The sequence below is a fragment of the Anomaloglossus baeobatrachus genome, chromosome 1 (assembly GCF_048569485.1).
Source record: "Anomaloglossus baeobatrachus isolate aAnoBae1 chromosome 1, aAnoBae1.hap1, whole genome shotgun sequence".
Lineage (NCBI taxonomy): Eukaryota > Metazoa > Chordata > Amphibia > Anura > Aromobatidae > Anomaloglossus > Anomaloglossus baeobatrachus.
This window is the reverse complement of record NC_134353.1, coordinates 829,903,578-829,916,298: the sequence shown is the minus strand read 5'-3', so window position 1 is coordinate 829,916,298 and position 12,721 is coordinate 829,903,578.

Sequence of the window (12,721 nt, the reverse complement as noted above, 5' to 3'; positions counted from 1 at the left end):
GTGTGTGAGTGAACACGACTTCCCAGTAGGCATGAGCGAACCGGTCGTGGTTCAGCTCGAGTTCAGGTCTCGTTCGAGAGGAGGTCTCGTTCGAGTTCGGTTCGGTGAACCGCTCAAACCGCATAGGAAATAATGGCAGGCAATCACAAATACATAAAAACACCTAGAAAACACCCTCAAAGGTGTCCAAAAGGTGACAAACAACTCACAACACAACACAAACACATGGGAAAGTGACAAGAACAAATTCCCATGCTTAAACAAAACAGCGTTACAAGGAAAAGAGGATGAGACACAGATATAGGCATGGCATGCCCTTCTAAAATCATGTAAAACACTGCAAGGTGACTCCAAGCGGAGTCTCCGTTTTTTCCAAAAATTGGGCCACACAGACACCCACCCCTTCAGTGGCAGCACTTGTGCCCCAGTTGTACACTTCACAGCTAGATTTGCATCAAGCACATTCAAAAATACGCCATACTTAACCGTCCCCAGGATGACACCAGGGTAGGTAGCAAAGTCTTTGCTTAATCATGAATTGTTCATCTTGGCTCCTTTTAAAAAACACAGCAAGCAAGGGTTACTCCAAGAGGAGTCTCCCTTTTTTCCAAAAATTGGGCCACACAGACACCCACCCCTTCAGTGGCAGCTCTTGTGCCCCAGTTGTACACTTCACAGGTAGATTTGCATCAGGCACATTCCAAATCCACAAGCATTTACTCTCCCCAGGATGACACAGGGGTAGTAAATTCCTTGTGGATCCATGACTTGTTCTTTTTGATGAACGTTAGTCTGTCCACATTGTCACTGGACAGACGCGTGCGCTTATCTGTCAGCACACACCCAGCAGCACTGAAGACACGTTCAGAGACAATGCTAGCAGCTGGACACGACAAAATCTCCAAGGCGTAAGTGGAGAGCTCTGGCCATTTTTCAAGATTTGAAGCCCAACATGAGCAAGGCTCCATTTGCAGTCATGGCATCAATGTTCATTTGGAGATACTCCTGTATCATCCTCTCCAGCCGTTGACTATGTGTCAGACTTGTTGTCTCTGGTGGCCTTGCAAAGGATGGTCTAAAAAAATTATGAAAAGATTCAATAAAATTGCTGTTACCAGCACCAGATACGGTGCTGCTGGTACGGGTAGACTGTTGAAGATGACGAGACCGTCCCATGTTTGTCAAGTTACAACTGGGAGATTCACTTCCTGCACCACGGTTGTTTGGTGGAAAAGCCAAGTTAAGATCGAGTAACAGCTTTTGCTGATACTCCTGCATACGTGCGTCCCTTTCTATGGCTGGAATTATGTCACAAAATTTGGACTTGTACCGGGGATCTAATAGTGTGGCAAGCCAGTACTCATCATCACTTCTAATTTTGACAATACGAGGGTCATGTTGGAGGTAGTGCCGCAAGAAGGCGTTCATCTGTCTTGCGCAGCCATGCGGACCAAGTCCATGCTGTGTTTGTGGCATAGAGGTGCTAACCGTTCTTTCTTCCTCTGACATCTCCCCCCAACCTCTTTCAACAGAAATTTGACCAAGGTCTCCCTCATCCGCTGAGTCTTCCATGTCCATGGACAGTCCTCCATTTCTTCATGTTCTCCTGCACCTTCCTCAACATTTCGCCTGCTACCATGCGCCCTTGTTGATCCCTGTCCCCCATGGTCCCATGCCTGCCGCCTTGGTGATGATGAACGTCTGGACCTTGGTGATGTTGTTGTCTCTTGCGCATATGAATCCTCCTGTAGTTCCTCCCCTTCCTGTTGTCCCACCCCCTGACTCCGAATAGCGTTTAGCGTGTGCTCCAGAATGTAAATGACTGGAATTGTCATGCTGATAATGGCATTGTCAGCGCTAAACATATTCGTCGCCATGTCGAAACTGTGCAGAAGGGTGCATAGGTCCTTGATCTGAGACCACTCCATCAGGGTGATCTGCCCCACCTCTGCATCTCGTTGGCCCAGGCTATACATCATGACGTATTGCACCAGGGCTCAACGGTGCTGCCACAGTCGTTGTAACATGTAGAGAGTCGAATGCCAGCGTGTCGGCACATCGCATTTCAGGAGATGAACCAGCAGGCCGAAAGACTTCTGGAGCGATGCAAGTCGCTCAGCTGCGGTGGTTGAATGGCGGAAGTGAGCAGACAGTTTTTGTGCCCTGTTCAGAAGGCCATCTAGGCCCGGATAGTGTGTTAAAAATTTCTGGACAACAAGGTTCAACACGTGAGCCATACAAGGCACGTGTGTCACCTTGCCCAGGTGAAGGGCTGCACCCAGGTTTGCAGCATTGTCGCACACGGCCTTACCAGGCTGCAGGTTGAGTGGAGACAACCATTTACCAAACTCAGTCTCTAGAGCTGCCCACAACTCAGCCGCTGTGTGACTCTTATTTCCAAGACATTTCAAGCTAAAGACCGCCTGATGCCATTGCACTCTGCTGCCAGCATGGTAATGAGGGGTGCGTGATTCCTTCTGCGCCGTTAGAAGGCTGGTGGCCTGACCAGGCAGGCTTGGGGCGGAGATGGAGGACCCAGACGAGGTGGAGGAGGCAGAATCAGTGGAAGAACTTGGACAGACAGAGGATTGACACACAAGTCGTGGGGACGGCAAGACTTGTGCAGCAGACCCTTCACCATCTATCACTACAGTTACCCAGTGCCCAGTCAGCGACATGTAACGTCCTTGTCCATGCTTACTGGTCCAAGTATCGGTAGTTAAATGTACCCGTTCACACGCAGAGTTTCTCAAGGAAGCGGTGATGTTGTGTGTGATATGCTGGTGTAGCGCAGGCACACCTTTCTTAGAGAAGAAGTGACGACTGGGCATCTGGTACTGGGGCACAGCGACAGACATAAGGTCTCTATAATCCTGTGTGTCCACCAGGTGGAAAGGCAGCATTTTGGTAGCCAAGAGCTTACAGAGGGATAAAGTTAACCTCCTAGCTTCGTCATGGGTCGCAGGAAATGGCCTTTTATTTGTCCACGTCTGAGGGACAGAGATCTGGCTGCTGTGTGTAGACGGTGGTGAGTAGGGTGTCCCTGAAAAAATGCAGGTTTGTGAGGAAAGTGCAGGCGTAGACATGATGTTGCCTTCATCCAAATGCTATCGATGTCTGAGAAAGCTGTACACACGCACTTGTTTCCCCTTCAGAACCAACTGATGACCTACCAAGCAAACTGCCTGTTGCGGTTACACTGGTGGAAGTTGTGCGTGGAAAACCAGGTGTGACAGCTGTCCCCACAGTCCTAGAAGAGGAAGAGCGCGCGGATGCACTGGAAGGGGCAGGCGGTGGATGGTCCGCTCCGCTAGGCCGCATTGCAGCGCGATGAGATTCCCACTGGGACATATGATATTTATTCATGTGACGATTCATGGAAGAAGTTGTCAAACTGCGGAGGTTTTGCCCTCTACTAACAGAATCACGACAAATTTTACATATCACATGATTTGGGCGATCTTTTGCTATGTCAAAAAAGGACCAGGCTAGGCAAGGCTTAGAGGGCATGCGACCTGCTGAGCCACCCCGACAAGTGCTCAGAGGAAGAGTGGTGGCTGAGGATGCAGTTGTAGACGTGCTACCAGTACTCCGAGTCTGTCCAGGAAGGCGCAAGGTAACTTCGTCGTCAGTAGCATCCTCCTCCACCGCCTCTGTTGACCTCCTCGAAACGGCCGTCGGGTGACGCAGGTCACGGTATTATCCGAGGTTTTTGTTCTCCAGGTATGTTCTCTAATTTATGCGGTTTTACACAACCTTTTTTCAATTTGTAACCTTTCTTGCAATTGCATGCGTAACTGATATGACCGACTGTGGTCTAGTTACTCCATCGTTTAACTCTATCCTGGTTGACAATGTATATTACCCTATCAATTACAGGATGGTATTGATATAGTACTGTTCACGGTTTCTTCATTGTATGTAATACCTTGGATTTCCTGTGCCCTGCGACTTTTCACTTGTATTTGTGCCGCAATTTTTTTCACCTCCCTGATCTCAATAAAGACATCACTTTTTTGCACAAGTTGGCATGTGGTCGCGTCTTTTCCTTCCTCTTTCTGACCTCCTCGAGTGCCTGACTGTGGATTGACAGTAGGTGGGATCTAGAAGTTCCTCATGAAGCGTTGTGTTTGCACTCCCCTCCCCCTCAGACCAAGCCTCTTCCTGCCCTGAACGAATATTTAAGTTGTCATCCCAATCTGGTATCTGCGTCTCATCATCATCAGTATGTTCCTCATTGTCTATTACAACAGGTGTTTCAGTTTGTGAATAAGGGTCAACATTATGTTCATGAACTTGGTCATCACGGCGTGAATCTGAGTCACAAAGGTTCTGGGCATCACTGCAGACCATTTCCTGGTCTGTACTCACTGTAGCTTGGGACCAGACCTCGGATTCCCAGGCTATAGTGTTGTGAATGTTAGTTATGTTTTGGCTGCTGGGAGGCTCCCTCTGGTGGCCAGGAATGGTTTGGACTTGGACCAGGGGTGTTGTGCAATGGGCATTTCCTTTGCTAACTCTCTGCTTATTTAAATCCTGGTCTGATAGCAGGCTATGCCGGATGTCAGTTGTTCTTTGTATCACCAGTCTGCTTCATTCTGCTCCACACCACATCTACCCCAGATAAGTGCTTGCTCTTTATTTATTGTTTGGTTCTTTTGCTCTTATCTGGGTTTGTCTTTTGCGGTGGTTGTTTTCAGTTTATTTGCATGCAGGGATTTTCCCCCTCAGTTGCTTGGCTGGGGAACTCCCTGCAGTTCTGTTTGGAGTATAGCTCCTTTAAGTCCATGTGTTTGTGGCTTGTTGAATTTGTTATGATTCTTGTTTTCTGTTCATTGGCATGACAAGAGCACCTGGTATAGGACGGAGTTCAGATCTTGCGATCTGAGGGCCTTTTTGTACTATCAGGAATTTGGAATATTGTAGGGTTTTTCTCTTGCCACCATTAGCCCCTTTCCTGTCCTTTCCTATTTTAGTCAGTGGGGGCCTCACCTTTTGCTAATCCTGTCATCTATCTGTGTATTGTGTTTTTCCTATATCACCGCAGTCTTTGAATGTAAGGGGATGGCGGCCAGATTAGTTGCCAATGCTCTTGTCACCTTTTACCAAGGATTTTGTGGTGGTCTTCCATGGTTCCGGATCATAACACTATAGTGTGACTGAACAGCTCTGCAGACTCAGCCATCTCTGTTCCACCATACTGTGCAGGGCGGATGGAGACTTGAGAGCTGGGAGAAAGCAAGTGTGATTGGGATGACAACTCAGAGGACTGGTCTTTTTTGGATGCGGTAGTTGAGGTGGCGGAGAGGGCACTTGTTGGACCACTTGAGATCCATTCAAGCATTTTCTTTTGTTGGCCATCATCTACCTTTGTTCCAGTTGTTCGTGTCCGTAAAAAAGGGAGCACGGATTGTCCACGGTAAGTCATAGTCATCTTACTTTTGCTGGAAGATGGTCTATCTTCAGCAGATGTTAATGGAGCTTTGCTACCTTCCCCACGGACAAACCTTTTTTTTCCTTTTCCAACACGCCTGTTCCCCTTTCCACCAGCATCTGTCATTTTGCCACTCATTTTGATTGCAACAAGATTGTGCACTTAAAATGTGGTAGTAAAAATTGAGAGGTGATGTAGATTGCAACTCTGGTCTAGCTTTATTGACAGCAGAATAAACAACAATAACTATCCCTGACAATGCAACTACGGCCCTTAAACTGGCAGCACAGTTTGCTATTAGAATGGCTTAGTAACAATGAGCTTGAGTGTGCAATGCAGAGGTGCTGCAAATATCTTTGCACCCGTGGGACAATAATGAAGTCCAACAGCCACTTTTCGGATGACGCTTAGTTTCCTCAGTGTTTGCTAGTATAATGGCTTAGTAACAATGAGCTTGAGTGTGCAATGCAGAGGTGCTGCAAATAGATTTGCACTAGTAGGACACTAATGGAAGTCCAACAGACACTTTTAGGATGCCACTAAGTTTCCTCAGTCTTTGCTGGTATAATGGCTTAGTAACAATGAGCTTGAGTGTGCAATGCAGAGGTGCTGCAAATAGATTTGCACTAGTGGGACACTAATGGAAGTCCAACAGCCACTTTTAGGATGCCACTAAGTTTCCTCAGTGTTTGCTAGTATAATAGCTTAGTAAAATTGAGTTTGAGTGTGCAATGCAGAGGTGCTGCAAATAGATATCCACTAGTTTGACACTAATGGAAGTCCAAGAGCCACTTTTAGGATGCCACTAAGTTTCCTCAGTGTTTGCTAGTATAATGGCTTAGTAGCAAGGAGCTTGAGTGTGCAATGCAGAGGTGCTGCAAATAGATTTGCACTAGTGGGACAATAATAGAAGTTCAACAGCCACTTTTAGGATGCCACTAAGTTTCCTCAGTGTTTGCTAGTATAATGGCTTAGTAACAATGAGCTTGAGTGTGCAATGCAGAGGTGTTGCAAATAGATTTGCACTAGTGGGACAATAATGAAGTCCAACAGCCACTTTTAGGATGCAACTAAGTTTCCTCAGTGTTTGCTAGTATAATGGCTTAGTAAAAATGAGTTTGAGTGTGCAATGCAGTGGTGCTGCAAATAGATTTGCACTAGTGGAACACTAATGGAAGTCCAACAGCCACTTTTAGGATGCCATTAAGTTTCCTCAGTGTTTGCTAGTATAATGGCTTAGTAAAAATGAGTTTGAGTGTGCAATGCAGAGGTGCTGCAAATAGATTTGCACTAGTGGGACACTAATGGAAATCCAACAGCCACTTTTAGGATGCCACTAAGTTTCCTCAGTGTTTGCTAGTATAATGGCTTAGTAAAAATGAGTGTGAGTGTGCAATGCAAAGGTGCTGAAACTATTTTTGCACTAGTGGCACACTAATGGAAGTTTAACAGCCACTTTTAGGATGCCACTAAGTTTCCTCAGTGTTTGCTGGTATAATGGCTTAGTAAAGATGAGTTTAAGTGTGCAATGCAGTGGTGCTGCAAATAGCTTTGCACCAGTGGGACAATAATGAAGTCCAACAGCCACTTTTAGGATGCCACTAAGTTTTATCAGTGTTTGCTAGTATAATAGCTTAGTAAAAATGAGTTTGAGTGTGCAATGCAGAGGTGCTGCAAAAAGATTTGCACTAGTGGGACACTAATGGAAGTCCAACAGCCACTTTTAGGATGCCACTAAGTTTCCTCAGTGTTTGTTAGTATAATGGCTTAGTAACAATGAGCTTGAGTGTGCAATGCAGTGGTGCTGCAAATATATTTTCACTAGTGGGACACTAATGGAAGTCCAACAGCCACTTTTAGGATGCCACTAAGTGTCCTCAGTGTTTGCTAGTATAATGGCTTAGTAACAATGAGCTTGAGTGTGCAATGCAGTGGTGCTGCAAATAGAATTTCACTAGTGGGACACTAATGGAAGTCCAACAGTCACTTTTAGGATGCCACTAAGTGTCCTCAGTGTTTGCTAGTATAATGGCTTAGTAACAATGACCTTGAGTGTGCAATGCAGAGGTGCTGCAAAAAGATTTGCACTAGTGGGACACTAATGGAAGTCCAACAGCCACTTTTAGGATGCCATTAAGTTTCCTCAGTGTTTGCTAGTATAATGGCTTAGTAAAAATGAGTTTGAGTGTGCAATGCAGAGGTGCTGCAAATAGATTTGCACTAGTGGGACACTAATGGAAATCCAACAGCCACTTTTAGGATGCCACTAAGTTTCCTCAGTGTTTGCTAGTATAATGGCTTAGTAAAAATGAGTGTGAGTGTGCAATGCAAAGGTGCTGCAACTATATTTGCACTAGTGGCACACTAATGGAAGTCCAACAGCCAGTTTTAGGATGCCACTAAGTTTCCTCAGTGTTTGCTGGTATAATGGCTTAGTAAAAATGAGTTTAAGTGTGCAATGCAGTGGTGCTGCAAATAGCTTTGCACCAGTGGGACAATAATGAAGTCCAACAGCCACTTTTAGGATGCCACTAAGTTTTATCAGTGTTTGCTAGTATAATAGCTTAGTAAAAATGAGTTTGAGTGTGCAATGCAGAGGTGCTGCAAAAAGATTTGCACTAGTGGGACACTAATGGAAGTCCAACAGCCACTTTTAGGATGCCACTAAGTTTCCTCAGTGTTTGTTAGTATAATGGCTTAGTAACAATGAGCTTGAGTGTGCAATGCAGTGGTGCTGCAAATATATTTTCACTAGTGGGACACTAATGGAAGTCCAACAGCCACTTTTAGGATGCCACTAAGTGTCCTCAGTGTTTGCTAGTATAATGGCTTAGTAACAATGACCTTGAGTGTGCAATGCAGATGTGCTGCAAATAGATTTGCACTAGTGGGACACTAATGGAAGTCCAACAGCCACTTTTAGGATGCCACTAAGGTTCCTCAGTGTTTGCTAGTATAATAGCTTAGTAAAAATGAGCTTTATGGTGCAATGCAGTGGTGCTGCAAATATCTTTGCACCAGTGGGACAATAGTGAAGTCCAACAGCCACTTTTAGGATGCCACTAAGTTTCCTCAGTGTTTGCTAGTATAATGGCTTAGTAGCAATGAGCTTGAGTGTGCAATGCAGAGGTGCTGCAAATAGATTTGCACTAGTGGGACACTAATGGAAGTCCAACAGCCACTTTTAGGATGCCACTAAGTTTCCTCAGTGTTTGCTAGTATAATGGCTTAGCAAAAATGAGTGTGAGTGTGCAATGCAAAGGTGCTGCAACTAGATTTGCACTAGTGGGATAATAATGGAAGTCCAACAGCCACTTTTAGGATGCCACCAAGTTTCCTCAGTGTTTGCTAGTATAATGGCTTAGTAAAAATGAGTTTGAGTGTGCAATGCAGTGGTGCTGCAAATAGCTTTGCACCCGTGGGACAATAATGAAGTCCAACAGCCACTTTTAGGATGCCACTAAGTTTCCTCAGTGTTTGCTAGTATAATGGCTTAGTAAAAATGAGTTTGAGTGTGCAATGCAGAGGTGCTGCAAATAGATTTGCACTAGTGGGACACTAATGGAAGTCCAACAGCCACTTTTAGGATACCACTAAGATTCCTCAGTGTTTGCTAGTATAATGGCTTAGTAACAATGAGCTTGAGTGTGCAATGCAGAGGTGCTGCAAAAAGTTGTACAAGTTATAAGATAGCCCGTGAAGAGTCAAAAGGGACAGTGTGAAGAAAACAGTTGTTAGTAGGAGATCTGTAGAATCCCCTAGAGAGTCCCAATGGCAAGGGGGCATGAGTAATTAATCAATATTACCTTGCGACATGTCAGAGCAGAGATGGTGGATGTGTCCGGGCGTGGGGGCGGGGCCTCGACGCGCGTTTCACCAAAGGCTTCGTCAGGAGGCTCCAACTGTTTTCTTCACACTGTCCCTTTTGACTCTTCACTGGCTATCTTATAACTTGTACAATCCTCCATTATATTGCTGCCTGTCAGCAGGTTTGCCATCTGGTGGTGTGTCCTGGTATTGTTGTGGGTTGTTTTCCTAGCAGGCTGTTTCCATCTAGCCTGCCTCCACTGTGTGTCCTGTATCACCTCATGTACAATTAATAAATCTTGTATTCCACTTTGATTATCCGTGGTCCTCTCTCTTTTGTATCCCCACCTTTATTTTTGGTAAATTGGGGTTACATTTTTCTAGGTTCTACACTGCAATGCCACAGCCCTGTTAATTGTGGAATTGCAGTGATTGGCCGGCCTGCACAGCGTGACCGAGCCTTTATACCGGCGGGCGCGCTTCGCTCTGTACACAGCCATCTCATATTCCCTGCTTTCCACGCCCACAGGCGCCTATGATTGGTTGCAGTGAGACACGCCCCCACGCTGAGTGACAGATGTCTCGCTGCACCCAATCACAGCAGCCGGTGGGCGTGTCTATACTGTGCAGTAAAATAAATAAATAATTTAAAAAAACGGCGTGCGGTCCCCCCAATTTTAATACCAGCCAGATAAAGCCATACAGCTGAAGGCTGGTATTCTCAGGATAGGGAGCTCCACGTTATGGGGAACCCCCCAGCCTAACAATATCAGTCAGCAGCCGCCCAGAATTGCCACATACATTAGATGCGACAGTTCTGGGACTGTACCCGGCTCTTCCCGATTTACCCTAGTGCGTTGGCAAATCGGGGTAATAAGGAGTTAATGGCAGCCCATAGCTGCCACTAAATCCTAGATTAATCATGTCAGGCGTCTATAAGACACCTTCCATGATTAATCTGTAAATTACAGTTAAAAAACACACACACCCGAAAAAATCCTTTATTAGAAATAAAAAACAATAACAAAGTCCCTCATCACCAATTTATTAACCCCGACAAACCCTCCATGTCCGGCGTACTCCACAGTCCTCCAGCGTCGCGTCCCGCTCTGCTACATTCAGGTGACAGGAGCTGCAGAATACACCGCCGCTTCTGTCAGCTTCACACAGCAACTGAGGTGAGTAGCGCGATCAGCTGCTGTCAGTCAGGTAACTCACGGCCACCGCTGGATCCAGCGGTGGCCGCGATTAACCTCAGTGACAGCAGCTGATCGCTATACTCACCTCAGTTGCTGCATGGAGCTGACCGGAGCGGCGGTGAGTAGCGCGATCAGCTGAGCTGTCACTGAGGTTACCCGCGGCCACCGCTGCATCCACCGCTGGATCCAGGTAACCTCAGTGACAGCTCAGCTGATCGCTATACTCACCTCAGTTGCTGTGTGAAGCTGACTGGAGCGGCGGTGTATTCTGCAGCTCCTGTCACCTTCATGCAGCACAGCTGGACGCGACGCTGGAGGTCCGTGGATTACGCCGGACATGGAGGGTTTGTCGGGGTTAATAAATTGGTGATGAGGGACTTTGTTAGTGTTTTTTATTTCTAATAAAGGATTTTTCGTGTGTGTGTGTTTTTTAACTGTAATTTACAGATTAATCATGGAAGGAATCTCGGGGAGACGCCTGACATGATTAATCTAGGATTTAGTGGCAGCTATGGGCTGCCAATAACTCCTTATTACCCCGATTTGCCAACGCACCAGGGCAAATCGGGAAGAGCCGGGTACAGTCCTAGAACTGTCGCATATAATGTATGCGGCAATTCTGGGCGGCTGCTGACTGATATTGTTAAGCTGGGGGGCTCCCCATAACGTGGAGCTCCCCATCCTGAGAATACCAGCCTTCAGCCGTATGGCTTTATCTGGCTGGTATTAAAATTGGGGGGACTGCACGCAGTTTTTTTTAATTATTTAATTATTTATTTCACTGCACAGTATACACACACACACCGGCTGCTGTGTTTGGGTGCAGTGAGACACCTGTCACTCAGCGTGGGGGCGTGTCTCACTGTAACCAATCATAGGCGCCAAAAAGCAGGAAAGTAGGGAATACGAGATTGTTTAATGAGCGGCCGGCTTTTTCAAAAGAGGAAAAGCCGCCGGAGTTTAGTGAACAGCTGTGCAGCGCCGCGGCAGTGATCGGGGAATGGTACGTAAGAGAGAGGGGGGAACTAACCGACAGACTGTGAGAGGGGTACAGACAAGACAGAGAGAGACCGACAGAGCGAGACCGACTGACGGGAGATAGAATGAAAAAAAAAATGACCGACATCGCTAGTAAAGAGCACAAAACGTGCGTTTTGGACATCGGAGTGGCACACAATGTTTTACGTAAAATCTTTCATGTATTAATCTCAAAAAGTAACATACACCAGCTCTATCTCACTATTGGGTATGTGCCCTTAACATTTCCGCCATGAAAATTCATTTTGGTGTCATTTTGGAAGGTTTTCTGGTGAGTCCGTAAAAATGGCGTAAAACGCGGACAAAATTGTTCACAGCTGTGACTTTTGAGTGATAAATGCTTCAAGGGGTCTTCCCCATGCTGTTGCCATGTCATTTGAGCACTCTTCTGAGACTTTTGTGACATTTTTAGGGTTTCTACATGCTGCCGGGGGTCATTTCAGAAAAATACTCGGGTCTCCCATAGGATAACATTGGGCTCGGTGCCTGGGGCCGAGTACACGAGTATCTTGGGATGCTCGGCCCGAGCCTCGAGCACCCGAGCTTTTTAGTACTCGCTCATCACTACTTAGTAACAATGAGCTTGAGTGTGCAATGCAGTGGTGCTGCAAATAGATTTTTACTAGTGGGACACTAATGGAAGTTCAACAGCCACTTTTAGGATGCCACTAAGTGTCCTCAGTGTTTGCTAGTATAATGGCTTAGTAACAATGAGCTTGAGTGTGCAATGCAGAGGTGCTGCAAATAGATTTGCACTAGCGGGACACTAATGGAAGTCCAACAGCCACTTTTCGGATGCCACTAAGGTTCCTCAGTGTTTGCTAGTATAATAGCTTAGTAAAAATGAGCTTAATGGTGCAATGCAGTGGTGCTGCAAATATCTTTGCACCAGTGGGACACTAATGGAAGTTCAACAGCCACTTTTAGGATGCCACTAAGTTTCCTCAGTGTTTGCTAGTATAATGGCTTAGTAACAATGAGCTTGAGTGTGCAATGAAGAGGTGCTGCAAATAGATTTGCACTAGTGGGATAATAATGGAAGTCCAACAGCCACTTTTAGGATGCCACTAAGTTTCCTCAGTGTTTGCTTGTATAATGGCTTAGTAAAAATTAGTGTGAGTGTACCATGCAAAGGTTCTGCAACTAGATTTGCACTAGTGCGACACTAATGGAAGTCCAACAGCCACTTTTAGGATGCCACTAAGTTTCCTCAGTGTTTGCTAGTATAATGGCTTAGTAAAAA